Here is a 26,963-nt window from a genome sequence, read left to right as displayed (position 1 = left end):
GAAAGCAAGGGACAAGGAAAAAATTTACTATCCATTCTCCACCAGGCATTATAGGCAGAGCTCTGGGAGAACTGATCTTGGTTAAAAAAAATAAATTCTTACTTTTTTGCCAGCTTTTGTCAATTGCTTCCAGATCTCAACTGTGGGCTTTAAAGCAAGTGGCACGGGGGGGGTGGGGGGGGTGGTTTGAGTCACCCCATGTTGGGTACCAAAAACTATAGGGGAGAAAAAATAATACATTTACCTCATCCATTGCAAGATTCATGGCTGATAACCATATAACAAAAGACAGCTTAACAAAAGAAAACACAAACTTATTTATGCATTTATTTATTTATTTATTTAAGACAGAGTCTTGCCCTATTGCCCAGGCTGAACTGCACAGGTGCAAATCATAGCTCACTGCAGCTTTGAACTCCTGGGCTCAAGTCATTCTCTCACCTCAGCCTCCCAAGTAGCTGGGACTACAGGCATGCACCACCACACCCAGCCAACAAATTTATTTGACCAAAGTTTCATGTGGCAGAAAGGCTTCAGAAATGAAGACTCAAAGACCCAAGGAAAACTGTGTATTTTTATGGACAGGTTTGATGAAGAATAGACAGTCATGTGGAAGTATGGTTGGACAAAAGGGAGGTTTGACCTAATGATAAACTGGGCAGAGCTTAGCAAAGGCGGTTTGCTTAGATTCTTCTTGGCCTCCAGGTATAGGGCAGGACACCTATCATGTGAGGGTCTTATGACCTACTTACAGGGGAGGTGGGTCAGACAACTTCCCTATAACCATGTTTCGGGGAGAAAGAACAGAGAAAGTTAGAGAGGCCCTTCTTTCTTCCGTAGTTTTCTCAATTTCCTTCAGGTTAAAATATTCAGTAGATAGTGAATTCAAGTTGGAAGAGGTGAGTCCGGTCTCAAAATGGAGGTTAAACTGCTGCCTGGTGGCTCCAAGCCCAATTCCGGCCGTGGCTATCACTGCCGGGGGAAGGGGGTCATGATCCAAAGGAAACAGAGTATGTGAGAAACTGTTTATTGGTGGTCTGAGCTTTGAAAAGACAGATGATAGCTTAAGAGAACATTTGCAAAAATGGGGCCCACTCACAGATTGTGTGGTAATGAGATACCCCCAAACAAAAAGTTCCAGGGGTTTTGTTTTATGACTCACTCTTGTGTTGAAGAGGTGGATGCAGCAACATGTACTCAACCACACAGGTTGGTGGGCATCTGTTGGAACCAAAGAGAACTGTTTCTAGAAAGGATTCTATAAAGCCTGATGCCCATCTGACAGTGAAGAAAAATTTTGTTGGTGGTATTAAAGAAGATACAGAAGAATATAATTTGAGAGACTACTTTGAAAAGTATGGCAAGATTGAAGCCATAGAAGTTATGGACGACAGGCAGAGTGGAATAAAGAGAGAATTTGCTTTTGCAATTTTTGATGATCACGATACAGTTGGTAACATTGTTGTTCAGGAATACCACACTATTAATGGGCATAATTGTGAGGTGAAAAGGCCCTTTCTGAACAAGAGATGCAGTCTGCTGGATCACAGAGAGGTTGTGGAGGTGGATCTGGAATTTTATGGGTTGCAGAGGAAACTTTGGAGGTGGTGGAGGTAATTTTGGCCGTGGTGACAACTTTGGTGGAAGAGGAGGCTATGGTGGTGGAGGTGGTGGCAGCAGAGGTAGTTATGGAGGAGGTGATGTTGGATATAATGGATATGGAGGTGATGGTGACAACTCTGGCAGTGGTCCTGGTTATAGTAGTAGAGGGGGCTATGGTGGTGATGGACCAGGATATGGCCCAAGGTGGTGGATACAGTGGTGGTGGTGGAGGATATGATGGTTACAGTGAAGGAGGAAATTTGGCGGTGGTAACTATGGTGGTGGTGGGAACTATAATGATTTTGGAAATTATACTGGACAACAGTAATCAAATTATGCACCCATGTAAGGGGGTAGTTTTTGTGGAAGAAGCTCAGTCATCCCTATGTTGGTGGTTATGGATCTGGTGATGGACATGGTGGATATGAGAGAAGTTTCTAAAAACAGCAGAAAAGGGCTGCAGTTCTTAGCAGGAGAGAGAGGGAGGAGTTGTCAGGAAAGCTGGAGGTTACTTTAAGACAGTCATCCCAAATGCATTAAAGGAACTTTAAAAATCTGCTACAGTGGAAACGATAATCCACAGTCAGAAAAGTTACCGCAGCTTAAACAGGAAACCTTCTCATTCAGGACTGTCATAGCCACAGTTTGCAAAATGTTCAGCTATTGGCTGGGCATAGTGGCTCACGCCTGCAATCCCAGCACTTTGGGAGGCCGAAGTGGGCAGATCATGAGGTCAAGAGATCGAGACCATCCTGGCTAACACGATGAAACCCCGTCTCTACTAAAAATATAAAAAATTAGCCTGGTGTGGTGGTAGGCGCCTGTAGTCCCAGCCACTCAGGAGGCTGAGGCAGGAGAGTGGTGTGAACCTGGGAGGCGGAGGTTGCAGTGAGCCAAGATCATGCCACTGCATTCCAGTCTGGGTGACAGAGTGAGACTCTGTCTCAAAAAAAAAAAAAAAAAAAAAAGAAAGAAAAAAAAAAAAGTTCAGCTATTGATTCATGCAATGTAGTGTCAATTAGATGTACATTCCTGAGGTCTTTTATCTGTGGTAGCTTTTTCTTCTTATTTTTCTTTTCATTTCACCAGGTACATTGCCCTGTAAATTGTGGTAGTGGTATCAGGAATAAAAAGTTAAGGAATTTTTAGCTTTTCAATATTTGTGTAGTTCAGTTTTTCTACATTTTAGTACAGAGACTTTAACAAATGCAGTTTTGAAAGTGTTTCCTTGTGAGTTAACAAGAAGATCATTGTTAATTACTGTTTTGCATGAATTTTGCTGAAGTTAACTGTAAAGAAACACCTGCTGACTTGCAGTTTAAGGGGAATCTATTATCCCCATTTCCAAACTATGACATGAATGGGTGCTGACATGTGGACAGAATAGATATTTATGTGTTTGCAATGTGTGTTTTAGATAAATAGAATTGGGTATTTAAATTAGCATTTGTGAATTTAATAGCATTAAGATTACCTTCAAATAAAAAAAAATCTCAAAATTAAAAAAAAATACCTCAGTATGCCAAGATGCTATATTTTAGGATATCATGTTGTAGGTGCAAAAGGTACTTTCCTTCCACTCCCTGAAGGTTCAAGAATTTGAGCCTATAAGACAGACTGACAATAGACAGATTAACAGGAGAAAAGGTGTACACATCTATTAACATGCAGACACATGGGAGTCATACCAAGTATGAAACTCAAACAAGGGCCAGATGATTAAAGCTTAAAGGCCCCTGTTCATAAGAGAGAGGGGAGTGGGGGATGCAGGCAATTTTAGAGGACGATTAAAGGATTTTTAGGGGAGATGAATGGACCTGAGGAACAGACCATAGCCTGAGGCAAAGTTTATCCGGACTCTGGGAGAGTGGTGTCAATGTTAGTCTTTTCTGCAAATTATTCTGCTCTGTTTGATGAGATTATAAGGAGGGGGCTCAAGACAACTGTGTTTCTTCTAGTGGAACTTCACTTGGTCAAATGAGGGAACTTCACATAAAGCACCTCTCCGTGCTTCAGGATAGGGAAAGGGGAGAGAGAGGGAGAGTGGGAGGTCAGAGGGAGAGACCTTGTTTCCGAGGCTGCTTCTTTATTTCAAGGTACTCAGCATGTGAAAGCACCATATTTTAAGGTGTTGTTTTCTGAGCCACCACGATGTTCTGAGCCCTGACGCCTAGAAGTAGTACTTTTTCAGGAAGAAGTCTGAACCACCTATTCACATTCCCATATGGCATAAGAAATTTGAAATTCTCACTTTTGAAACCTACTATCTATATTTGTGAACTATCCATGAGGCATTTCAGAAGCAGCTTTTTTTTTCACAATGACCCACTCTTGTTAGTAGTAAGGTTTGTTTGTGAACTTGACTTCCTAGTTTTACCACTTCCTGGTTAATAATTATGAGAGATAACAGTTCTTTGTGCAGTTACCTAGAGGCTACTGTTACCTTTTTTTAAAACTTAAATATCCAACAGATACTGTACTCAAGGGTAGGTGAACATTCTCACACATGATTCATGCAGTGTAAAAGAGCCACAGGCTAAGAAACAATGCCTAATCTCTAATTAGGTAATTTGAGCGGGGAGGAGGGTCTATATTCCTAAACAGCCTGCCTGTGTTTTAATAATATTTCTTATTCCTAAATCAGGCAGGCACGATTCAGCCCACTAGCCATTGGTTGCCTGTCCTAAGAAACATGAGTCTCCTGATATTTGAAACTGGTTGCAGTAAAGAATGCTCAAATCAAATGCCTGCTTCCTTCAGTTCTGCCCTGAAGGAATGCTGCTAGGGGTTCTTCAATCTCTTTCTTAAAACAATTGTTTCCATACACCAAACAGTGCAGTCTCTGTGGACATTTTCTCTTGTCCACAATAAAAGAAGAAAAATAAACAGTCTGAAATGGTACACATATATAAATGGAACAAGTCTGTAGTGAGAGCCTCCCATATGCCAGGCAACGTTTTGGGTCATGGAAGAAAAGAGGTGAACAAAAGATGGGAAACCCATGACCTCATGATCTTCATATTGTTGTTTTTTTGTTTTTGTTTTTGTTTTTTGTTGTTATTGTTGTTGTTTTGAGATGGAGTTTCGCTGTTGTCACACAGGCTGGAGTGCAATGGCACGATCTCGGCTCACTGCAACCTCTGCCTCCTGGGTTCAAGCGATTCTCCTGCCTCAGCCTCCCGAGTAGCTGGGATTACAGGCATGCACCACCATACCTGGCTAATTTTGTGTTTTAGGTAAAGACGACGGTTCTCCGTGTTGGTCGGGCTGGTCTCCCAGCCTAACCCAACTTTGGGCCTCCCAAAGTCCTGGGTTTACAGGCGTGAGCCACCTCGCCCAGCCATGAGCTTTATATTGGAATGGGGGAAATAGACAAAAGCAAATAAGTGATAGACAGCAATGTAGTAGCAAGTGCTTGATGAAACATAAAGCGAGGTTAAAGAATGGAGAGAAATGGAGGTGCAGAAGGGGAAGGCTTGTCCACATGGGGTCTGTAAAGAGGGGGTTTCAACAGGGCTAGAGAAGCCCTGCCTCTTCTGGTTAGATGTGAGTGGAGAGCTCTGTCAATGCCCCAGGGGATCTGTTTCCAATTAGAGGATGGGATTGGCCCCGGGCTAAGGCAATAAGGTGAAAAGGGGCTTGGTGTGTTTCAGGAACCCGCTATTTCTGAAGGCCTTTGTGGCATGTTGGTGTAAAAGTTGCCAGCTCTTCATTTTTGAAAAGGCTGTCTTGTATTCCGAGATTATGTCTTTCCTCTCTCCCCCAGCTCCCCACTGATGTTAATATGTCCTTTCTTTTAAGAAATGATGTAAGATTTCAAGTTAGTTGTTGTTGTTTTTTAATAGCCTAACTTGGCAATATAAAATGTTGGCAGCAGTATGTTGTTCTCACCTTTTTTCCCAAACTGATTCCTGAAATACAAAACTCTGTTAAGCACTGGCTTAAGACGTGCAGAAAGTGCCAATCCTCCCTCTGTGTCCGTGGAAAACTCCATCTTAATGCACTCCCAAGTGTTTGATTTGTTTTACTAATTTTGTCACTTACATATTTTCCAAGTTTGTCTTGAAAGAAAAAGAAGCACTGTGCTCCCCAAATTCACACTGTATATATTTGGCTTATTTTATTTTATTTTAACATGAAAAAGGAGTAGTAAAATTTATCCTTGATTCTTTAATAAAACAGCATGTCAGCAGAACAGGTACGGGAAATGGAGCCCTCCAAAGTTCTTTTATAGTCTGACATCAGAATTAAACCGGGACGTTGAGAACATCTGGGGCTGTCTCTGTTCTCTGTCTCCTCCTAAGATTTCCAAGGGATATCCGTGTTTGCTTTGTGTTTGTGTTTTGGAGGTAGGGTGGGGAGTTGGGAGCTGGTTTTTTTTTTTTTTTTTTTTTTCTTTAAGAGAAAAGGAGAAAACCAGATATTTTCAAGGGAATTGACTACTAGTGGCCAGTATAACAAAGAAACCCCACTAAGCCTAACCACAACCTGACAGAATGAAAAGTGATTCCAGAGCTGCCACTCACCACAAATCCCCATGAACCATGCCAGGAAACAAGCTGAAAGAAGTAGAGAGGCTGTCGCTGAAGGGCCACAAACGTGGCCCCTAGAGAATCTTCTGGTCCCATTCAAATTCAAAGTGGTAGCGTGGAGGAGGGGTGGAAACTGAAGAATTAGCCCTGTGATCACTTTCAGGGTTATGATGGAACTGATTTAAAATGCAAAACCACATTCCGCTGTAAACACAGAAACAAACTGGAAGCAGAGAGGAAATAGAATTTTATTTGGTGATTTTCAATTTTAGGATTGAAATGAAATGAGGATGGGAAGAACTATGCTATTTATTTTTCCAGAACTGAAATAGGCTGTTATTTTTTGTAGCATAAGTGAATGTGGACTGATAGATTACTTCTTTGGGCTTCAATGCTAATAAGGCATACTTCCCACAGAATCTGACAGAAAGGATGAATACCTTGCCCTGCTAATGGTTAATTTGTAGTGGCATGTGTATTTCTTGAATGTTCATGAAGTTTTCTAATTCATCAGCACACAATTGGGCTTTTTTCCTCTCTTTAAACAGAATGAAATGCCGGGAGGGCAAGAGGTTCGGGGGTGTTGTATTATCCCTCAGCCCCTATATTTACTACCCAAACGTTATTGCTGATTTTTGTCTACCTCGGGAACAAAATTGTTCTTCAACAAATAATTTAGTACTGACCACACTTTAAAATGTTTATTGCTGTTGAATCTGTCACAGATTGCATCAAGCCACAGAGATGCTAATCTATCTCATGTATTTGAAACTCCTCTGGGAAACATATATTTGGGCTTACTGCTGAGTGAACATGACTGTTAGGATTATGGAGACCATACGCAGTGAAGAAAGGCAGCATCGCTTTTCTGACTGGAAAGTAAACAATAGGGCGATTGTCGGCTTACACATGGGGCCAACAACCCGACCGCTGAAGAGCTGGATGTAAAATCCTTGATCAGCAAGCCGTCTTGATGTTTTCTTCTTCTTCGACTTGGATGTTGTCAAGGATTCAGATGAGCCACCCCAGTGCGTATGCAGGAAACAAAACAGGATATTCTTGTTTAAGGACTGTTTTCTGTAATTATGTTGATTTTTTTATGCAACACTTGAACTTTTAAAAACTCAAGGATGCATAAGAAGTACTCCAGAGGAGAATAAATGATTGGGATTTTGTCATAAGTGAAATGTTATCATGTGTTCTTAACAAAATTAACTTGTTTGTGTTTGTGATTGGGTCTATGAATTAAGTATACTGAGACCATGCCTGTTTCATCTTCCTGCCCCCGCCTCAGCGCCGCTCCCCTCCCCGACCCATTTTCAGACAGGAGGTCAAGTTGTCGTTGGAACATCATATTTCCTGCTTGGAAAAGGCACTGGATTGTATAATCGTCTGACAGGAAAGTTTCAAGAGTACCAGGAGCTTCCCTTGGAAGACTTGGGGCGGTGTGGGGAATGTGCAGCATCTATAAACGTCTTTCCTTTGAGCTATCATGGGCCATTCTATGGTTTTGTATACAGAGTTTCAATGTGGAAAGAGCTAAACTGAACTGTAAATACCCTGAGGAAAAAATGTCTGTGGAAATATGTACTTTGGGCTTGCCTGGTACCCTGTAGTTATGTGTCCTTCCTTGCTAAGGAAGGAACATCTGGCTGAACAACTTACTGCTTAATGCTATCAGGCTACAGACATCCGGTCACTCCTTTCCCATCCCAATATAAATTATCTGCCTTAGACAAGGGATGTAACATATTTGTATGCCAAGAAATTTGATTTTGTGACAATTATTTGCTCTTAATTTAAGAGAATTACTTTGTACTCTTTTTCTTTTATTTAATCAAAATGCCATGCAATTTCCTATTTCACTTGAATAATTCTCATAATTTTACAACACAATGAAAGGATTATAGATTAGTGCAGGTCAATCTCCTCCATGTCCTCCTTATTTTTCTTAAGATTCCAATCCACAAGAGGTCACAGACAACATAATACTTCCAGACCAAGGACACCACAAGGTCCCTTTGAGAAAGCGATTATATTCCAATAGAAGTGTGCCCTGAGTTTTAACCACTGTGATTCAATGAAGAACATAAAATGTGAACTAGTCAGCAACTGCCAAGTTTAGTCAGGAGTGCCCTGTGAAAGCTGATCTCACTCTAAGGGTTAGGCTGTTTGGGGGAGAGTTTAAAATGATGCTTGCAGGACAGCCTGTCTGGGTTGGAATTCAGATTCTACCCTTTGGCAAGGAAATTATTTAACCCTTCTTTCCCTTGGTTTTCTCATTTGTAAAAGGAAAATTATAATGGTTCCAATTATTCTTTGCTGTATAACAAAATACTCTGAAATTTAATGGCTTGAAAGAAGTATGTATTATTATCTCTCACTTTTCCGTGGATTGACTGGACTCTCCTGGGTTGTTCTCACTCAGGGTTCATCATTCTGGAGCAGTCAGATAGCAGCAGGAACTGAAGTCATACAAAGGCTTCGGGGGCTGGCCCCACAATATGATTCATTCACATGCTGGTTGTAGGCTAGAAGCTATGTTGGGAATCTGTTGACACCTGGTCTCTCCATGTTGCCTGAGCTTTCCCACAGCATGGAAGCCTCGGTCTGACTTTTTAATGGAAGCTCAGGGTTCTCAGAGAACAAGGCAATGTTGCCAGTCCATTTAAAGGCTAAGCTAGGACCTAGTATGCTATCTCTTCCACCCCACTCTATGCATCAAGCAAGTCAATAAGGTCAGCTCAGATTCAAAGGGAGAGGAATTAGACTCCACATTCAATGTCTATTAGAGGAGTAGTAAATAATTTGATGCCATTCCTGATCTACCATAAATACAGTATTAACCACATAGAGTTTTGTGAGAATTAAGTAAATTAATCTTTGTAACGTACTTAGACCAATGTGTCACACATATAATGTATTTTCAGTGAAAGTTAGTTATTATTTTCTGGGTACTTATTCTATTTTATTTTCCTTCACTGCATTTATCACCATCCAACTTTGCTTGTTTTTATATATGTCTATCGGTATGTGTTCATTGTCTCTCTCTTCTACCCAAATGTAAACTTCTTTACCATAGGAACTGCTTTTCTAAGGCCTACAAGAGTGTCTGGTACTTGATGAGGGCACCATAAATATGTGTTGAATTAATGAGTGAACTAGTGAATAAGTGAATGAGCCCAGTGAATATAAAACTGTAGGAAACAAATATCTTGGATGTTTGGTTATAGAAATTGGGAGTGAGGGAGGATTACAAGCAGAGAGGTTGATATTATGATTTATTTAAATATATAAAAAATTAGGATGAGTATCATCTCTCATATGAAGCAGTTTTAACTGCAGCTGTCTGAGAAAGCACAAAATATATGACCAGCCCTACCTTGCAACCAAAATTGGGAAGCTGCAGGTGGTCATTCACTGGCCTTCGAATCTGATAGGGCTGGGCTCAAGGCCCTGCTCTGCTGTTTGTTTGCTGTGTGACATGAAAAATTTTTTAACTTCTCTGAGTTGTAAAATCTGTGAAATCAGACAACAAGGCACACTGCAAAGGACTCCTGTGAGAATTAAATACAGGTGACAAACGGTTTCAACAAAAGTACTGGACACAATTAATAAAAATGTACCAGTCCCCAAAAATATTAATGATAGGTAAACTTTATTGACATGAATTTTATTTTACTTATACTCTGTATTAAGTTAGACAGCTTTCCAGTTTTTGTTTTTCGAAAACTCCACTTACGTTTCCAAACACATTAAAAAGTATTAAAATAATATTACATTTACTTTTTACTAACTCAACATTCAATCTGTGAGTATAATGACCCATAAACTGACCTTTCTGCTTCACCAGTAACTGACAAAAGAATTGGAACTGAATATTGACTAAGTTTTAACAACCATGTTAAAAATAAATGTTTACGTTTATCAAGAGAAATTGTGACATCAGAGGAAATAAACATCATGTCCAAAGAACAACTTCCCAGAATTCAAGGGGAATTCCCCCACCCCCAATCTCTTTGTGAGGATGTCCAAATGTAAATTACTTAATCAACCAGATGGTGATTGTCGAGAGTTCAATGAATTCAAAACACTTGGAAGTTTGAGAAATTTTAAAAGGGAAACCACTATTTGTTTTTTGGGGTGCTTAGTATTTTAAAATAAACTTATAAGCGAAGATGAACTAATAAATATAACAATCCATTTTTTTAAAACATTGGGAATATATATATTTAATTCAAGTTGGTTAATTTATAGGTAGACACACATATTTATATAAATTAATAGTGGATACATTGAACAGAAATTTTGTCTGTTTCCTTGCTTTGCAAAAACTGTTGAATAATATTTCTTACACTGAAACATTTCTCTGGAACCTGGGAAATATGGAAGCTAGAAAAAAGGATGATGAATAAAAAATCATACATCTTGAGACAGGGCGCGGTGGCTCATGCCTGTAATCCCAGCACTTTGGGAGTCTGAGGCAGGCGGATCACCTGAGGTTGGGAGTTCGAGACCAGCCTGACCAACATGGAGAAACCCCATCTCTACTAAAAAATACAAAATTAGCCGGGCATGGTGGTAGATGCCTGTAATCCCAGCTACTCAGGAGGCTGAGGCAGGAGAATCCCTTGAATCCCAGAGGCGGAGGTTGCAGCGAGCCGAGATCACGCCATTGCACTCCAACCTGGGCAGTGAGAGTGAAACTCCATCTCAAAAAAATATAAAAGAATCATATGTCTTCAAAAGGAAAGTATTCAGCACTAAAGTTGCATATTACTGGCAGGTAGACAGTACAACATATATTCAATTCTCCAATCAGCAAAACACCAAAGAAGCACAGGACAGGCACAGCTCAGTCCTCCAACGTGAAGGAGAATGTACTTGCCGAAGACATCACAGTACAGCATGGCAAAATTTGTTCTACAGGGAACTTACAAATATAAGACTCACTAACAGGTTTGATACCAGATAGGTAGCAACACTCAAATTACATCTATTTAACATACCTGACAAAAGGTAGTTAGTAAATATTAGTTTTCTTTCCTTCTTTCATTTGAACTATTTTTTTCCTCGCTTTTTTGTCCATTACCATAATGTCTGGGCTCTGTGACTAAGCATATAGCCGTAAGTGCTGGGATTACTTTATGGCTCTTTGTTCCCAAGTAAACAAGCCTAGTCTGGTTATGTATTAATCAATGGAAGGTGATAGCCTGCATGAAGAACCAATATGGGGAAAGCAGAGGCCCAGATGAAATCAATATACAATAAATGTATCTGAGCCTTTCCATCCTTCCACTTCTAGTTCCTTTATGATCCATGATCCATTTTAAGAAGATCAGTATGCCAGGGACTGGTCTGCTCAGTGAACCTCACTTATGTGAAAAGGAGAAACTCTTGTTGTCCCCTGTCAGGACCTGATTGGATCCAATTATATAGGGCTTCATCTCTTTAGCAGATACGGTATTGGCATTCATGCCACAGCTATTTTTCCTATACAGAAGTGCTGACAAAAGTGATTTGGGGTTTTCCTTTTTTCTTTCCACACCTTACCCCTTCCAGAGAATGTCTATAATTCCACTCCTTACAATAGTAAATCCGGACGGCAAGAATTCTCAACAAAATGTGTTCATAAACATTTACCTTTTTTCTTTCATATTTGTAGTAATGATAACTAATGCCTACAGTTTGAATTGTAATTTGTTCAATTTATCCAACCAACACAAAAGTCTTTTAGGGGAATTTCACTATCCAGTCTATTATTTAACCTCATGAACAAAATTGCTGTTTCTGCCTCACTTAAAAAGATTCATCATGAAGGTTAAGAACAGATGAGACGGGTGTCTGCAGTCTCCTGAAATCACAAATGTACAAACAAGAGAACTAATTTTTCTCTACTGTTTTTACAAAAAAAAGGAAAGCTTTTTTTCACACTAGGCAAACAGCAACTGGTTTAGTCTCATAAATTTACATGTCCTAAGTAGTGTCAGTCTTCAGGCAGATTAGATTAACAGGCTTTGTGTTATCATCCCAGGAAAAAAAAGAAAAATAGATCCAAAGTCATCTGGTTAATTGGAGGAGGTGGGGAGATGAAGTTCTTCCATTAAGTTCTTTTGGAGCAGTTGCAAGATCCACAAAATCTGTTTTTAGCTCAGTCATTCATCCTGTTGGATGTGTGATGTGTTTTCAATTCAATGATAATTGCCCTTTCCATTTCTTTGATAATTGCCCTCTCTATTATCATTTATGGAGATTCAAATTATAAATCAAGACAAGACAGCCAGAAAAATATTATGACTGTCCCTTCTGAGGCCACAGTAAAACTCAAGTAACACTGCCAAAGTCTGAGAGCTTAAGCTGCTTTCATTTGCATGTTTCTGAACATTTTATTTTAGGGTCCAGTGGTTTTCCTAAAGAGGAGGTTGCATGACAATAATAGAACTGAAAGTTAATGTGTACAGAGAATATAAATTTAGCTTTGATTCAAGTTATAAACTTGTATTTGAAATCAGAAACTTGCACTCCCGACTGTCTGAACGCAAAGATGAGGAGTGGGCCACAAATGCCTGCTATTAGTCACCCATGTCCCCACGGAGGCCATTGTATAGCGTTGCCTCCCGGGAGTTCCCCTCTCTCTTTATTCTCAGCCTGTTTAGGGGGGAAAAAAAGAAAAAAAAAAGCTGTATCCATTCCTTCTCACTGAATATGCCCCATGATCAACACAATGAAATGTGTAGAAAGACACGAGCAAGCTTTTATCTAAGATTCCTGGAACCATCTCCCAAAACAAAGCAGTATGATAAAAACGTACACCCCAAAAATCGCTCTTTGAGATGGTAACAACGGAGTTCTGGCTCCAACTTATACCTGCTCAGGAGATCCCATTATTAAATTTTCAGGAATTTGGCAAGCTGTTTGTTCCCCCAGAGAACCACTATTAATAAATACATTACATAAATTTAGAATTAAACAATTACATTTAAAACAAAGGTAATAAATACACACATTCATCACTTCCTAATTATTCTAGCACATTGTATTATTTTCTGTGTTGCTGAGGGTGTTTTTATCCATTATATCAACACGTTTGAAATACCACATAACGGTACAATATAGACTTTCTCTTCCCGATTCTGCATTCTGTGACTTCATATTAGCACCTAATATGATGAATATCAGTAAATAATACCAAGTATAGTATTTAAACCACCATATCAGAAAATGCTACAAATCAGTGCTTTTTTTCCCCAGAGAGCTGATCAGTAAACATTTTGCAGCTCAGCCCTGGACAGTAACATGGTTTGGTGAAGAAAGGACTTTGTAGCAAGAATGACCTGGGTTTCCTTTCGGCTCAATTAGTAGCTATATGAACTTGGGCAGTTTAAACTCTCTGAGGCATAATTTGTCATTTTCCTGCTTAATACACTTCAATATATTTCTATTACTTTTAGGATAAAGTCCAAAATCCTTAGGGTGTTTTTTCCCTTATCATTGCCCCAGATTTCTTTAAACTCCTTGAATCCCCAAGTTCCATCTGCCTAAGGGCCCTCAAATCTGGAGTGTTCTTCTTTTCCCTCTTTGCCCTGCTAACTCCTACCCATTATTTAGGTCTCTGTTTAAATGTCACTTTCTCAAAGTAGACTTTGCTGATAGAAACTCCCTTTACCTCCCATAAAACTCCCAGAGAACCTTTTGTACTTGTCCAAGTGTAACAAAATTATACTGCACATAGTCGTTTGCTTAGTATCAAAACCCTGTTTTTCATTCATGTTTTCTCATGTGTTGTTATCACTGCCAAGTTTAACTCTGTGCCCATGGAAAACCGCTTTGCAAGCCTAACCACTAACTTTAATTTGTAGGGTTTCTGTCTTATTAACAGCAAACTCCTATTGTTCAAAGTCACTCATTCTACCCAAGAGGTATTACAGCATGGTTGGTAAATATGGGAACTCTGAGGCAGAGCACTATACATTTGAATCCTGACTCCACCACTTCTGGGCTGTGTGACCTTAGCAATCTTTCTGTCCCTCTTATTCCTAATTTAGGAAGTAGAGTTAATAACAAAACCTACTGATGCAGGATTTTCTCAGCCCCTTCACTGGACTCGCGGCAGGGATACTCCCTCTATTAGGCAGGCCAAGGTCGACCCCTTGCAGGAGGGAGCACATGAACAAGTGAGTGCAGAATCTGGCCGCTCCGGGTGCCGACACAGGAGCAAACTCTGTGTAGGGCCCATGGCCAGGTCAGGTGTGTCGCCTTGAGGGGAATGCAGCAGTACCCATGTGAGGTTGCCCACAACTCCGAAACCCCAGAGGAGGTTTTACAGTGCTCCTTTAGTTGTGCCATTCACAGACGGCACTGTGTTAGCAACTCAGTTGGCCCCTTGCCTCATCGTGTGAGGTGGCTGCCCTCTGCCGCTGATGGTGTGACAGCCTTTCTTGGTACCCGCACTCATTGGGTCCTGAGCTATTGTCCGGTGTCCAAGAAGAATGAGGTCACATGGGGATGGGGAAGGCAGAGAATTTTGTTGAGCAATGAAAATGGTTCTAAAAGCCTGTCTCTTTCCCAAAGTCAGGCCGTCTCCTCCTCTACCAACTGAGTCTGTGGTCTTTAAAGGCACAGGATGGGGAGTGCATGCTGACTGGTTTGTCAATATGCAAAAAAGGCTAAAGCGAAGATACCACTCAAAGGTGGGCATGACAGTGTAGAAAACCAATTAGGAAAGGGTAGGTATATGTAAAATAGGTGAAGGGTGAGGATCAACCAGGAGAAAGCACGTCAAACAGGAAGACAAGTTCTTAACACAGTCTGATGATTTAACTTGTAGCTTGGCTTTCAGGCTTTAAACTGTCTTCGGCTTGAAGACGGGGTTTCACTGGGTACCCACCCCTAAGCATTTGGCTGCCTCCTGTAGCTATCACTACTTCCTAGACATTGTGAAAATCAAGTAAATTAGCTTCTGTGAAGTGCTCTGTGCAGGATGATTGCATAGGAATCAGTACTTAACTGTTGGACATTATTCCTACTCGCCTTAACTCTGGTTGAGCTTTCTCCTAATTATGCCATTTCCCAGAATTCCCACCTTTATGGAGACTCTCAGGCTTCCTTATGTTTGGTGAATTTAGACAATCCCACAGATTTTAACTACCCTATCCATTAGAAGGATGCCAAAATTTCTAGCTCTAGTTTCTCCGCTAATTTATAATCCTACAGTTCCAGCTACTTACTGCCATCTCCAAGACACTTCTTGACACATCAAACACAATGCACCACACCCAAATTCATTACCCGTCAGACTAGTTCTTTCTTTTGACATCCATATTTCTGTTAATAGCAACCCAATTTCTTTTGTGAGGCTCAAAGTTTCTAATTTATCTATGTCTCTTCCTTCTCCCTTACTGCACGTCTCAGCAATTGCCAATTCCTATTGATTGCCTCTGAAATACCTCTTGCATCTTTTTCTTCCTTCTAATTCCCACTGCTACTGCCTAGCCTAGGTTCTCATTAATCTTTTTCTTGTCTGGACTGTAACAACAGCCTACTATCTTCCTCACAGTTTTAGACTAAGCTTAAACATAACAAGAAGCATTCTTCTAGAGTTAGACATTCATAACACATGTTTTTTTCTCCCCGCTCTCTCTATCCCTGTTTGTGTGATGTTTTGTGTCTTCCCTCCATGACATCAGAGACTTTTACCAACTAGTTCACCTCTGTAGCCTCAGCACCTAATAGTACTTCTTAGTACTAGTTACTAGTAAATTTAGTACTATTATTAAATATTATTATAGTATGAACATGGCATATTATTAATATGGCTTATTGTTACTGAAAATAGTACTATTAAATTTTAAATATTGATAAAATTATTTGCTAGGTTAATTATTGAATAAATCCATTTTCAGCCCTTGTTTTGATCTATAGTGCATACACTTCATCTACCTAAATTGGATTTCTGGTTAATTTACTCCCTGCTCAAACATCATCAGTGTTCCTAATCGATTACCTAATGTCTAATATCCCCATCCCAGAATACAAGGCCTCAATTAAGAGTACAAACTTACTTCTATGAAAGTTCTAGCCCACACTGAATATTCAATTTTTGTTTGTTTGTTTGTTTGGGGGCTTTTTTGTTTGTTTGTTTTTTGAGACAGAGTCTCGCATTGTCACCCGGGCTGGAGTATAATGTCGCAATCTTGGCTCACTGCAACCTCCACCTCCCAGGTTCAAGTGATTCTCCTGCCTCAGTCCTCAGCCTCCCGAGTAGCTGGGATTACAGGCGTGTGCCACCATGCCCAGGTAATTTTTTGTATTTTTAGTAGAGACAGGGTTTCACTATGTTGGCCAGGCTGGTCTCGAACTCCTGACCTCGTGATCCGCCTGCCTTGGCCTCCCAAAGTGCTGGGATTACAGGCATGAGCCACCACTCCCAGACTAGAATATTCCATTTTTTTTTGAGACAGGGTCTCACTGTGTTGCCCAGGCTGGCGTGCGGTAGTGCGATCATAGCTCACTGCAGGACCTCCTGGGCTCAAGTGATCTATCTTCTCACCTCAGCCTCGAGTAGCTGAGACTATAGATGCACACTACCATGCCTGGTTAATTTTTACATTTGTTATAGAGACGGAGTCTCACTATGTTCCCCAGGCTAGTCTGTGACTCCTGGGCTCAAGCAATCCTCCCTCCTCAACTTCCAAAAATGCTGGAATTATTCATTATGCTATTCATTTAACCTTACGAATGTATCTAAGCTCTTTAGAAAATATTAAAAATTCTTCGAATGCTTCATTTTCAAACATAAAGCCCTTTTTAAAAGAAGTCTGGCTATCAGTTCAAAAGCTATAACCACCACTTCAAAAATCAACTATTACTCAATTACCTTTGTCTCCTTAAAACGGACATAGTTAGATAGCCAGTGTTAATTCCTCGTACAAAGATGAGCTTTTTTATTATAAATGAAAATATCCCTCTTTCACAAGATTACACAATAAAATGTTCACCATTTATTTGAAATGTTAATATTACATCTATTACCTAATCATGAAATAAAGAAATTGGCAAGAAAACAACTGAAAGGCTACTTTATTTTTTGAGCATTTTCAACCATAGCCTAAGGTTTTATCCCCAGCTATAAATGTACTTAATTAACCAAGAGCGGTGTGAAACCTAAAAGAGTCTATCTAGGAAATTTTCGTTTGTTACCTGTCATGGAACCTTTATAGTTATGTTGGACCTTCACAATAAAACATGGTACTCAGGAGCACAATTCAGTATTAGTCAGATTTGCTTTGGACTGCATCCAATGACTGTCATTTTGATGCTGATTTGCCAAGAACAAGGACCTATCCATGAGCCCTCAGAAGAGTAGGACAGGAAGGTCACATTGTAGAAGAAAATAGGTCAATTTCCCATCTACCATTTTAAGACCAGTTTTCACAGCCTCACTCACAAATCTGATAGATAGCAAAGGCTATTCCTTGCATTCACAAGGTAGTTTTTTACCCTGTTTCAATTCATGTCAAACTTACAGTATGCTGACAAACTAAAAATTACTGGTCTCCAAAAACCTACTCTCTTGCTCTCTCAGTAGTAATTTAAACATGTAACCAAGTGTAAGAAATGCATATTCTTTACAAACTCTTTGAATTCAAGAAACAACTAATAACTAATCTATACTCTCAAATGTATAAATGTATAAATGGTTAGCCTATCTGGGAATTCTGCTGTTTAAAAGTTTACTGAATGGTGGTCGGGCATGGTGGCTTACTTCTGTAATCCCAGCACTTTGGGAGGACAAGGTGGGTGGATCACCTGTGGTCAAGAGTTCGAGAGTAGCCTGGTCAACATGGTGAAACCCCATTTCTACTAAAAATACAAAAAATTAGCAAGTCATGGTGGCAGGCACCTGTAATCCCAGCTACTCAGGAGGCTGAGGCAGGAGAATCGCTTGAACCCAGGAGGCGGAAGTTGCAGTGAGCCAAGATCATGCCATTACAATCCAGCCTGGGCAACAAGAGTGAAACTCCACCTCAAAACAAACAACCAAAAAAAGTTACTGAATGATATTTTCAATAGGTAGTCATATCTTGATTAACCTTATTCCTATTTTAGGTCAGAGACAGTGCCTAATTTTCTATTGCTGGTTTGAAACCCACTAATAGAAATCCAGCCACCTACACACTGCTTAGTTAGGAATACATTTTAAGCATTCAGAACCTACATATAATATTTTGACTTTTGGAATGTAAAATGAGCAGGAGAGTAGTAAAGAGTCAACATGCCACAAGTTAGCTTCACCATCTCACTGCTTTGAGAAATTGTAACTGATTGCTGCATCTCACCATTCCTACCCTAAATTAGTATTTTATTGCTTGCAAAATATTTTTTACTAGAATAGGAATGCTCAAAGCAGGTAGAAAGATACTCCTTGTTAGCCAAATATTGCTTGATAGTAATAATCAATAAATAATAAATATGTATACTATAAAAGTAAATGAGATAAATTAATACACTCATTTTGTTAAAAGAAAAAATAGGTATTTATCTGCTACAAAGGTGGGATGATCTGGAGTGTTCTTATCAGGCGTCTATCTGATGCCCAGGTAGGCAGTGTCAGAGAACAAGGAAAGGCCCGGAGACCCACTTGTAGCTGGAGTTTGCAGAAGCCGAGAGAAGTAGACAATAGTGGTTGCCAATGTATAATAATCCCTTTTTACCAATGGTGAGCAGGTATTTACTTTGCCTTAGGAAATATGTAACATTAACCTTTGAACCTTTTAATCAGTGGCAACTGATACTAATGCGAGACAGGTAAACCTTTCCTTATACTTTGGGAAAGAACAATTGACTACTGAAAAAGAGTCAGTGGTTCACAAAGACCAGTAAAGCAAACAAACAAAAAGTATATTTAATATATGGCCACTGCAGATCTAAGGGATGTAATTACCTAACAGGAGAGTAAATCCCCTGAGTCATTTTATGTTTTTACATGTAAAATTTTTTTTCAGTTTGTGTTGATATTAACTCTATAAACTACTCATATTTTGGTCTATTCATTTATTCTGCCTGTAAAGATTTGCGTTCTGATTTGCCCTCACATCTGCGTTTGCTGGAGGAACAGATGCTCAGTTCCTAAGGGTCAGAGTTTGGCCTTTTCACTCCTATCACTAAACCAGAAAGAAACAGGGTTCCGAAGAATGGTGGCAGCTTTCCAATGGTTGGCCTGCACGTTTACATTTAAAGTAAGCAGGTGGCATCAATGGGCTGTCTAATAACTAACAAGATAAGAGTGCAATTGATCTTTTTATTAACCCGTCTCCCCAGGTGGGTGGCAGCCTGCTCCCCCCTCTGGGTTCAGTCACATTGTTCAGTTCCAGGAATCATTTTAGATCTTTTCGCTTTTTTGTCTGAGCTGATACTTAAAACACAGGGACACAAGCGCTAATATCCATCTCACCTAAATTCTGTTCTCTCTGTATCTGCAAATTGGTAAATGCCTTCATCATTTGAATCTAATAAAAAAAAAATGCACATGCTAATGCATTTTCAATTTCATTGATAATATTTTCATGCTGAATTTGAACTGTGGATTTGTCTCCCTTCTAGGTTACAGAACACTTACTCTAAACTTCACAAATGGTTCTGAAGAGTATGGAGCCTACATAGACTCATAAGGTAAATGATTAATTTCGAAATAAGACATAATAGCTTCAATTATGTTATGAATTCAAGCACTGCCTAAATGTATTTGCTTTATCTATTGGCAGTTTTCTAAGTTCTGATATTGGATGATCTTTTATTAAACGTGGAAGATAAAATCATGATCCTGGGTGGAGATGAGAGAAGAAGAAACTACACGAATGGGTTACCTCTCTCCATGGGTCGGGTTATTCGTTGTATGTTGCTTAAGACTGGCTGTCTACCTATCTAGATTTCTTACAAAATTATGCTAGTGGTCTTAGGCATTTTTCTGCCTTGGAGTATTCTTGGACATCACAAATTACATAGGCAAGTAGAGATCAATTAAAGTTGCTATTTTCATAAATGAAGCCAGAAATTATTAGGATGCATTCCTTTGTAGAAGTAGGATAAGGTACAAAATATCCTGTGGTGGTGTTAGATGAGGAAGTGTGGGATGAAGGGATTTAGAGAGGATGGCCTCACATTTCTATTTCTCTGAATCATAGTCATAATTTGCTTTCCTGGTTATTACTAAGTAATTATACATTCCTAGAAGCTATGAATTCTATATTAAAGTGGACTCATACAGAATCTTTAATTCCACCTATAGCAAAATGATTAAAAGCCTAGCTTTCAGAGCCAACCTAAATTCAAAGTGTGATTCTGTCATTTACCAGCTATGTGGCTGTTGGCTCCACATTTCTTATTTGCAAAATGGGATAAGTTGTCATATCTACTTTCAGGAGTTGTGGCATAGCATAAACAAATTAGTAGATGTAAAATGCTGCAAATATTGCCTGGCACCTAGTAAGCACTAAATTTGCTGGTTTCACAAAGCTCTATTTTTTTATCTCCTCACTTTACGGATTGTTTGACTAAATCTCTATTTTCAACCTCCTCACCTTACTTGCTTCAGGTTCTGAATTCTTCCATAGTCCACCAACTTGGAGGCTATAGGAATTATTAAGGGAACCAAACTCTCAATTCCATTTTAGCAGGCTCTCTCCTATATTTTCACGTAAATGCCAGGAAAGAAAATAATTGGCATCCCATTGCCCTTTGAATGGGTTCCTGGCTCTCTCTAGGTGGTGTGACGTGTAAAGTGACCTGAAAGTGGGGTGCCTGCCAGCTCGGCGCACAGCACAGCATAGTTGGAGAATCAATTACAAGGCTTGTCACCATTTCAGAAACATGCAAACATCAATTGGCATAGAGTTTCAGGAAGCAGAATAAAAAGGAACCTACAAAACAAAAAGCCTTTCAGGGGGATGCAGGCACAGTTCTTCCAAATCACAAACGGATGATTATGATCACTATTAGCACTTAATGAGCCTATATAGGGCTAATGACTTCATCTGCCAGTAGATTTGCCAATAATCCATGTTGCCACTCATGTTCATCCTTCTCTTCTAAGAAACATTACCATGGTGTTAAATCATGGGATTTCCCTCTCCTCTACTAGCAAAAACATATTTCTCAATTCTACCATCCCCTAGTTTTCTTTCAGAAGTAAGGTAACAAATTAGAGAAAAGAAAATAACACCCAGGGATGGCTTATACAGCCCTGGAACACCTGGGTTTAATCCAAAATTGGTCATTAACTATTCTCTGACCTAGTTTTCTCATCTTCAAAACGTAATCAGTCACTATCCTATTTACATTTACATAGTGATATATCACTCTTCTATTTCCAAAGGTAATATTAAAGATGAAAATATGTGAAATTGATATTTTGACATAAGTAGAGATATCATTTATTATATGTAATTTAGGTATTTATTACAAATGCTATAATTTATTATAGCTATATTTTCTTTTAATAACTAAAATGTGGAAAATGGCATGTTAAAGTTTAAATGAGTTATCTGCTGAGCTACTCAAAAAACTATTAATGAGAATGAGATATAAGACCTAAACTGAAGTTAGATCTTTTTACAATTAACCATACTATTATAATTTTTATACTAGTCAACAGTAAATTTTACTGTTAAAATCATTTAAAGGGGCAAATGTTGGCAAAGTAGAAGTAATATCGTGAAGAGCATGTATTAATAATCGGTTATTTATTGAAAGAAAAAAGTTGTTACAATAGATACCATTCCCTATGATGATTCCTATGTGAATTTTTTTTCTTTTCCTTGTTTTAAAAATATAATTCAGTAAACATAGTAGATCTTAAAAGTGTATAATATATTGGAGCAAGGCAAGTAACAGTTACTGTGGAAGGGATAATATTAGATATTAAGAGAGTGCTTCAGGGTAATACTTCAGAAATTCAGAATTGTTTTATGTTAAAATATTTCGGCATAATTTCTCCGGCATCTTTGTGATATAAATAAACTTTATTTTCTATGATAGTGCAAGAAGCATAAATGGGTAATGTCTACTACCTATAACCAGCATTTCAGGAAACTGTCACTGTTTAAAATCCATGGCGGGGACTGCATTTTTGGGCTCTAGTCCCAAATCTGCATGTGAACTTCCTGAGTCATCTTGAGTAATTAGCATCTCTCTGACTGAAATTTTTGATGTACAATTTGAAGAAATGGATGAAGGGACCTCAAAGAAAAAGGCTGATTTTTAGAAAAAAAAACTTCCAAGCAACAAAAATGGTTAGCAGTTTTTAACATGCACAAATTAACATTCTGCTATTTGTCTTTCCTTACATGTATGCCTATGCCTCTCATACGGTTTGTATCTGTGTCCCCATCCAAATCTCATGTTCAATTGTAATCCCCAATGTTGGAGGTGGGGCCTGGTGGGAGGTGATCTGACCATGGGGGTAGCACCCTCTCTTTGGTGCTGTTCCCCTGATACCATTCGCAAGAGATCTGGTTGTTTAAAAGTCTGTGGCACCTCTCCTGTCTCTCTCTTCCTCCTGCTCTGGCCATGTAAGGTGGCGTGCTTTCCCGTCACCTTCCACCATGATTGTAAGTTTAGGCCTCCCCAGAAGAAGATCCTGCCATGATTCCTATACAGCCTGCGGAACCATGAGCCAATTAAACCTTTTTTTTTTTTTTTGAGACAGAGTCTTGCTCTGTGGCCCAGGCTGGAGTACAGTGGCTTAATCTCTACATACTGCAACCTCAGCCTCCAGGGTTCAAGTGATTCTCCTGTCTCAGCCTCCAAAGTAGCTGGGATTACAGGTATTCACCACCACATCCAGCTAATTTTTGTATTTTTAGTAGAGACAGGGTTTCACCATTTTGAACGGGCTGATCTCGAACTCCTGACCTCAGGTGATCCATCTACTTCAGCCTCCTAAAGTGCTGGGATTGCAGGCGTGAGCCACCACACCCGGCCAAACCTCTTTTCTTTATAAATTACCCTGTCTCAGATATTTCTTTATAGCAATGTGAGAATGAAATAATACAGCTTCTACACCCCCGATCTCATCATTTTAGGAATCGTGACCAGGTGTGGTGGCTCATCCCTATAATCTAGCACTTTGGGATATCAAAGCAGGAGGATCACTTGACCCCAGGAGTTAGAGACATGCGTGGGCAACATGGCAAAACTCTGTCTCTATTAAAAAAACAAAAACAAGGCCGGCGCGGTGGCTCAAGCCTGTAATCCCAGCACTTTGGGAGGCCGAGACGGGTGGATCACGAGGTCAGGAGATCGAGACCATCCTGGCTAACACGGTGAAACCCCGTCTCTACTAAAAATACAAAAAAAAAAAACTAGCCGGGCGAGGTGGCGGGCGCCTGTAGTCCCAGCTACTCGGGAGGCTGAGGCAGGAGAATGGCGTGAACCCGGGAGGCGGAGCTTGCAGTGAGCTGAGATCCGGCCACTGCACTTCAGCCTGGGCGACAGAGCGAGACTCCGTCTCAAAAAAAACAAAAACAAAAACAAAAACAAACAAAAACAATGAAAGGGTTAGTTTAAATTGGACCCTCCTCATATTCCACAAAAGTTTTTAAGTCACAAAAAAAGTCTAAGCTAAGTTTAACTTTTATTCTTACCCACTAGATATTTGGAGACTTTTTTTCTTATCATTTAACTAATTTCACTGGGGGAAGGTCTGTATTACCTCCAAAACTTTCCCACAATATGAAAAGAAGATAAAGTGTGACCCCTATACTTTGCAGTTTGTTTATAGAAGTAAAATTAACCATATACAAAACTAAATATTAGCACCAGAAAAAGTATACATATATGTTCCCTTCAGTATAATAAATTATGAATTTTATAGGAATTCTGATGGAATAAGTGGCATCAAAGATGTGGTTTTAATAATGAATACTTTGGATACATAGTGCTTTGGGGGGCTAAATAAACAGTGATACTATGGATTTATGTTATCCAGGGTCTGTGTAATATGCTGTTTGATCGCTAAAAGTAAGACAAAGGTATAACGCAAGGGGCTGGGTAATTCACTATGAAGACAGGTGAATCCTAGGAAGTCTTTCACTCTTGCACATTCAGTGAAAGTGCCGATAGGCATCCCACGAAAATCCCCAGTGTGGCCAGAGTCTGAAGCTTTCTTCTTATATAGCAGCAGTGAGAATTTCAGGATGAGTGGAAAAAATTCATTCACTTCAGAGAGAACTACAATTACAACAGTTGAATTATGGCCTTTATTTGTTTTACTTTATTTATTTATTATTGAGACAGGGTCTCACTCTGTCACCCAGGCTGGAGTGAGGTGATGCAATCACAGGTCACTGCAGCCCTGACCTTCCAGGGTCAAGTGATCCTTCCACCTTAGCCTCCCAAGTAGCTGGGACTACAGGCATGTACCACCATTTTTGTATTTTTTGTAGAGACAAGGTTTCACCATGCTGCCCAGGCTGGTCTCGAACTCCTGGGCTGAAGCCATCTTCCCATTTCAGCCTCCCAAAGTGTTGTGATTACAGGCATGAGACACTGTGCTTGGCTCAGTTATGGCTTTTAAGACCCAAATGTTGGTCTTGTGTGCAAAGCTGTATGAGTAATCCCATTTCTCTGAATAGAAAACCAGAGTTTCTGAGGCTTATCAAGCATAAGCACTCCACCTCCAATGGCTCAGTTTCCCTAGTTCTCCCTGTTAATCCATCAAGTTGCTTTCTTTTGGTTTCTAACCAGGCTCAAAGTGAACCAGTTGAGAAAGCTGGTACCAGTGACTTTAACAGAGAGAGACTGGAGAGTATAGATGAGTCCATACCTAGGTCTAAGAATAAACCATTTGCCATCTGAGAAAGAAATGAGATCATTTTCTTATTAATAATCCAAAATTTGACTCACAGAAGGAAAACCCAAACTTGATATTGGTTTTGAAACGTTAATTTGCATTGTGTTGAAAACTGATGAGTATGCCAATGAAAATAATCATACTACTATTAGGTACTGAGAGTTTATTGTGTACCTGCCATTCTATTATATGCTTTAATTTATTATATGTCATTTAATTCTCACAAAATTCATATTAGAAGAAAGTATTGACCCCAGTCTAAAGATAAAGAAATAGGCAGAGAAATTTACTTTGATGAAATTAACAAGTAGCAAGCGGCAGAGCCAGGATTTGAACCCACATCTCTCTGAGGCCAAAGGCTGTGCTCTTTCCATTATGTACACTACCTTTCTCACAGTGCTGTCTCACTGTCTAGTGATGCTTTTGTTATATGCTCAGATACCAGGAAGATGACTGAGTTGACAGTTTTATTGCATGTACGTACATTAACATCAACCAATACTTATTATTTAGTCCCATGAAGTCAGTGAATGTTTTGCAAGCAGATGGGCTACAGATTCAGAAAAATCAATGAATATTTGAGCAAGCAAGTGAATTATGAAAAGTAAAAGCATTATATGTGTTTTTTCCGGGAAGTAAAGGGAAAGCTATAGTGTTAATAAAACAGACCCAATGCTTATGACTTAGAGTCCCCCCCAAGTAAAAATCAATCTGACTGTAAGTTAGGTTGATTTTGTTCATTCTATAAACTTATTTCTGAATGGAGCTTCTTAATTTTGACATTCACAATACAGAATCTTGTTCATGGCTCTTTACTTTCAAATTTAAGGCCAGCTTACTTCTTAATCTCTTCTCATTTATTATTCACTTTCATATAAGACTCACCTTGTTTTCACATACTTCATGTTCTTACACACTCGCTAACAGATAGCCCTCACTTTCTGGAAGATCTTCCATTGATCATACCTTTTTTCTTGTTCCTCAAATCTTTATTGTACTCAGCTTCTAGGATCTGAAGTTCTGACTTTGCTCAAAGCCTTCCCAATTAATTAGATATAAAATACTACAGTCCTTCTATGGAAATCATCTTTCCTCTAGAGTCAAAGGCATTACCAACGGTGAAATGTATTCATTTTGTATATAGCAGTAATTTCAACAGTTAGATTGCACTTTTCATTGATTTCTTTTTGTCTGGTTATAATAGAAATACTATCGTAGAAAATTTGTAAATATCAAAACATACGAAGAAGAAAATGAAAGCCATTGTTTATGCCAGAGAAGAGCATTGCTAACATTTTTTTTTTTTTGTATTTCTTTCTAGCCCTTTTCTGTTTTCACCACATGTGGTTATGTTTAAACTTAAACTCTCTCTGCCTTAATACATTTTTATTCTGCTTTCTTTTCTTTAAAATTGGACCATCTAATATTTGGTTTCACCCAGTTCCTTAGATTCATGAGAGCCAAGTAACCAGTAGGAGATTTTGCCATTAAGAGGACTGGTCAAGCATTGACTCATAGAAGCCTAGAAGTATTTATATTTCTGGGCTTGTTTACAAATATAAATCCTATACAGTCTTACGCGCAACTCTTGAATAATTCTTCTCTTTGCTTCCATCATGTGTTAATTTTTTGTTAATTAAAACCACTCTATTTTATCTCATAGAAGTTAGAAAAATATATGAACATTACATTATAAAGACAGGGCATTATAAAATAATACATCTGTCTTTCAGATTTGTAAATTAAATTATAAATCTAAAAAACTATTTTGTATTCATGTAATGTAGTATACACCTTCTCTGGGTTCTCTCTTCTCTCCATTGGTTCATGTTAGTGTATGGAAGATTGTTTTCTTGTTCAGCTTTCCCTTTAAAGGGATCTAGCCCATCCCTCCCCACCTCCACCCCAGCTTATTTCAACAAGACTTTGTCAGTTTTTATCCAGTGAACATACATTGTGCGAAAACCTAACTTTCTCCT

The 26,963-nt window shown here is 39.2% G+C and overlaps 1 long non-coding RNA gene across 1 annotated transcript in view; it reads left to right on the top strand.

The window, feature by feature from the left end:
* The window catches only part of LOC144338484 (uncharacterized), a 272,687-nt gene that overhangs the window by 119,888 nt on the left and 125,836 nt on the right, over positions 1-26,963 (top strand). The window contains exon 3 of the long non-coding RNA XR_013412699.1: positions 19,737-19,805. This is a non-coding gene — a long non-coding RNA (uncharacterized LOC144338484). The remainder of the gene's footprint in view (positions 1-19,736; positions 19,806-26,963) is intronic.

This window comes from Macaca mulatta, chromosome 1, assembly GCF_049350105.2.
Source record: "Macaca mulatta isolate MMU2019108-1 chromosome 1, T2T-MMU8v2.0, whole genome shotgun sequence".
Classification (NCBI taxonomy): Eukaryota; Metazoa; Chordata; class Mammalia; order Primates; family Cercopithecidae; genus Macaca; species Macaca mulatta.
Note: the sequence above shows the minus strand (reverse complement) of the source record. Positions and strands in the feature narration are given on the sequence as shown.